The sequence below is a fragment of the Parasteatoda tepidariorum genome, chromosome 10, assembly GCF_043381705.1.
Source record: "Parasteatoda tepidariorum isolate YZ-2023 chromosome 10, CAS_Ptep_4.0, whole genome shotgun sequence".
NCBI lineage: Eukaryota > Metazoa > Arthropoda > Arachnida > Araneae > Theridiidae > Parasteatoda > Parasteatoda tepidariorum.
Window position 1 is genome coordinate 43565388 of NC_092213.1, and position 5165 is coordinate 43570552.

Consider the following 5165-nt stretch of genomic DNA (forward strand, 5'->3'; position numbering starts at 1 on the left):
TCTTGATTTTTCTTAGTTTTTTAATTGCTGTTTAACATCGTCTTTGTTATGTAAAGCTTTAAATTAGAACACTTATCAATAAATCTGATATAAATGTATCTTTTAAATGAAGTTTTTATTATATTTCTAGTATATAAATTAAAAAGATTGTTTGCACTGTAATTTTCATCATACAAACAACATTTACACATAACAACAGAACAGCACCAGCGGTTATTTATTCGCAAACAATATTAAACATAGCGTTTGTGCTGCTAAAATAAATATTTATTTCCATTTTAAGCTGTAATTTTTTTAAAGACCAAAAAAAATATTTTTTTTTGCTTTTTGAATTTAACTTTTCATAACAATGTTTAATTATTTTCTTACAATCATGCTATTGGAACATTTTTATATAAATGGAATATAAGTAATTAAGTAAAATATTTCCTATGGTTATAAATTCTACGGAAGTAATACTAAAAAACAATATAAAAACATAATAGAATTTAATGATGCCAAATATAGAATAAATTAATTGCTTTGGTCATTGATTATTCAATACATAGAAATGAACTTAACTCTTAAATATATGATTTAAAGAAAAAGTCCTTTATTTACAAAATGCAAATTGTGGTTGAAACAAGATTTTGTACGCAGCACAGAAAATACTAGAAAACAAAATGAATTTGCATGAAGGATTTCTGATATTTCTTTTTTAAATTGTAGATAGCTCCTATTTCATTGTAAGTATATTCTGTAAGAAAAAGGAACACCCAGAATAACTTTCATTCTAATAATTGGATCATACTATGACCCAAACTTAATAGTTCACGAATGTCACTTTAAATAAGCTAATTGATTAATGCAGATGATACTTTAAGTTACGAAAGCAGACACAAAAACTCTCTTTTTTCTGAACAAACATACATTTTTACGACGGATTTGGATACCTGATACTCAAAACATTTGAGTGAAAGTTGATGAAAGTTTTGACCCATTAATGTTAATTTTAATTTTGCATATTTTGCCATATTCCCCTAAAAAAATAAATACCATTTCTATATTAATTTTGGTAATTAGAAGATTGCTATATTTTTAAATAAATTATTGCCTAATAAAAAATTAAATCACGCATCACTGGCATGAAATAAAATTGCGGCAATTTTTTACGTTCCTCCTACACAAATAAGTACCATTTCTCCATTAAATTTTCTTTTCAATACATAACTAATAATTTTTTTAAAATTTCGCTTACTTTTGACTTTAAATTATTTAGTTTTATAGATTAATATTTTAAAAGCTTAACTCTATACAAAATAACGATGTGGTTTGAAATATCTTTAGAAATACTAATTTGAACACGCAATTCACCAGTGTTATCAATGTTGTGATGATCAGGAAATTTATTTGCACGAGAAATTAAAAATATTTAACATTAAAGAACTTGCAAAAACTACTTTTTTAAAGGAGAGCCATAAGCTATAAAATACATCTGATGTAATCTTTGAAATATTTAAAAAATTGTTTATCGCTTGCATCAGTCTTATTTATCAATGGCGAGTTCTGGGCCAATAAAAAAAAATTCCTTTTTTCAAACGTTTCTCCTGGACGATCCAATTGAAATTTTCGTACGAATTTTAGGATCGTTGACTGAAATTACGTCTTCTCCAGCTGTCTAAATTTCAAGATGATAGTTCAAATGGTTTGGGAATTATAAGAGGGATACTATCATTAAATCTATATTTTATTGAGTTATATAAACGCATTCTAATGTTTGATAAATTTTAAACTCTGAAGAATTTAGTTTTTGCATGAGCTGTGATTCAAATGTTTTTAACAGAGAGTTTAGAATATTTATTTGTGTTTCTAAGAAAAATACAGTCCAGATGAAAAATCTTATTATAATGGTGTTCAAATTTAAAAAAAAAAAGATAGTTATTGAGGTTTTTTGAACAATCCAACATTTAGATAAATATTTTTTTAAAAAATTATTAAAAGACATTAATATCAAGATCTTCTGCAAAGTTGTAAAAAATGCTGCAAAATGCTCTTAACTTATTTTTTTACGTCATTTTCTTTTCAAAATGATTTAGAATAATATTTTGTCAGTGAAAATACATGAACTTATAAAAATGTTCGTTCAAAAAATGTAATGTATTTTTTAAAGTAATTTGCTTATCAATCAGATTTGATTTTAAAAGTTTAAATATCTGAAAATTTTGTTGTATCGGGCTCACATACCTGCAGATGTACTATTACCATGAATGAACTATTAAAAGGATCATAATTAAAATTAAGCTTTTTCTAGAAATATATATTAATATTAAATAAAATAATTAATAAAATAATTAATATTAAATTTTTTCAGGTATTTTTTTCTCTTTTAAAAATATAAATACGAAAAATTAATAACTGAAACAAATAAAGCTATTCTACACTTATTTTAACTATTTGATAAAAATACTCATAGAGGTTTTTATTATTTTTTTAATCTTGCTTCTTTCTAGGAAAACTTATGTGTTACGAAAATTAGTTCCAAATTATAAACAAAACAATATATTCCGGTTTTTTAAAGTTATCAAAAATTTTGTCAATTAGCCCTTTTCATCACATAAGATTAAACTTTTCTTTACAAGAAATTAAAAATCTTCATAATCATATTCACTGTCGTAATAATGCTGAAACTTGTTATACTTAAACTTTAAATATAATTTATTCTTTCAAAAAAAAACCGTCGTAGTTCTATTTTAATTTCAGACGAATTATTTTATACGAGGCAAGCAAAACAATATATTATTCAATTGCTAGAAAATTGTTATTACTTAAAAAACAAATGTCTAGTCTCTAAAAAAATCCTTTTACAATTGCTTTGCGACAAACGATAATTCATATTTCCATTTTTATTTCTCAACTAAAATTGTGACAAAAAACTGTAATTTAGACAAATCGAGATTTGAAGTGTTTCTTTCCTTTTATGTTTGATTAAGAAAAGCAATTTGATCTAGACTTAATTAAAATATTTGCAATTTAATTAGTATAAAAATTTTTAGCAATCTCTTAAAACTTTATGCAAGTTTAATTTTGATTTGGCACATTAAATAAAAAAGACAGTAATGATATGATAAAAATATATTGTTCATAAATTTAAATGGATGATGGTACATATTTTAATGGAATTTAGTATTTAAATATAGACAATAGAAATATAACAACTCTACAAATTCTGCAGGTGAGAACTTGAATTATCTTACATATTAAATATGGATTTATGAATAATAAAAAAGCACTAAACATTTAAGAAAACAAATAAAGTTAGTGTAAAAACTGTTGTTAAATAGATAAGAAAAATTACGTTACGATTTGTAATGCTTAAGTAATTACTCTTCTAAGACAGTCTATAAATTAAGTTAAGGCCATAAATAGGTACAAAAAACAGAATGAAATTTAAATTAGTTTAAATAAGCAAAAGGGGATTTTTTTAACTATTTTTCCAATTAAATTTTAAAAAGTACTGTATGTTCAAAAATACACTATCTTCCAGAAGTACGTAAATTTTATCATGTGTTTAAAATATTTTAACCCAAAGAATTGGATCAAAATATGTCTTATAATGATGCATGGCAAGCACGATCTTCCTATTCGAATAACTTAAGCCTAGAACAATTTCCTCCCTAGATGAGTAGACGAAAGAAAAAGTAGTAGTCTTAAGAAAATGATAAAAAGAGCAAACTTTTTTCTTTTTGTTTTTCTCAACAAATTTTCTTTTTTGTTCGACACATTTTTCTCACTATTTCTTCGGCTTTTTCAAATAGTTTAAAAATAAAGATTTCGAAAAGTCTTAAGAATAGAAATTTTTCTGTCCATTGCATTTTCCTTGAATGCCATTGAATTAAAAAATGATTTCCTTGAATTAGAAAATGATTAAAAACATCCATGAATGTGAAACATTTTCTAATTTAGTCCAATTTGGAATTAAAAAAACAGCTAGAGAAAAACCTGGTGAATGCTGTAGATCTTATAATCATTCCAAATTTAATTCCATCATCTCCCCCATCGAAACTGCGCATGCGCTTTATCCTACTCTAGACTTTTCTTAATGGAAGAGAAAATTTTCTTGGGCAAATGAGAGCATACTGCTTTGATTCATTTTTTCAGCTATTGCTGTGAAGGCGCATGATTCTCAACATTTATTGCTTGCATTTTTTCCTAATAATTGATGTTGATGATTCCATATGTTTCTTAAAATACTGAGGTGCTCTGTTTACTTTTACTGTAGGCTGATTTCACCATTCCCGTATCTGGATCGTATTTAAAAGCAAACTTCTTTTGATTAACCTTTTGTATCCATGCATAATTTATACCTATTAAAGAATTTAATATACGATTATTATTGCGACGAAAAAGTGCCAAACAACCGGTTAAGTTCATCAAATTTCTGAAGAAAAAAATATATGAAAGCAATTGGTATTGAAAAACCATTTATTTGGTAATTTTTATGTTCATATGATAGCGACTTATCGGAAATTCTGGTTTTCAAAACTATGGTACTTGTTACCCAAGATTTTGTTAAAAAATACAAAGAGTTAACCGAATAAATAATTTTAATTCCATGCTCTAAGGCATCATGAAAAAACCACCAAATTTTACCTCATTAATAAAATTTTATCTCAAATTATAAAACCCTATTTAATTCTTAATTTTGTCAAAATCATTACCAAAGCGCTTCGGAAAAAATTATCGAGTTTTTTGGCGTTTCCATAAAGCCAGAAATAAGATAAATGCTACAATTTATTTGTTAGTTTTGACCTACCAAACTTACCGAAAACGGTATATATATATATATATATATATTTAACATAATTAAAAGTTTTAAATATAACAAATCTCTTGGTAGAACCATTTTTAACTATAATGATATAAGCAAAAATTTAGGGAGTATTAATATATCCGATTATGAATGTCACTGTGAGGAGGATAAATATTTTGATTTTGTTGATAAACATCATAAACATATTATCACTGGTAATTTAAATATTATAGAAAACTTGGAACTTAGGAATTTAATGATAAAAGGCACAAAATTTAGACCCATTTACCATATATCAATCAATAAGATTCTAAAATACTTTCTTAATGATCTCAATAGTTTTTGTTTAAAGATATCAAATAGATTCTCTTTACCT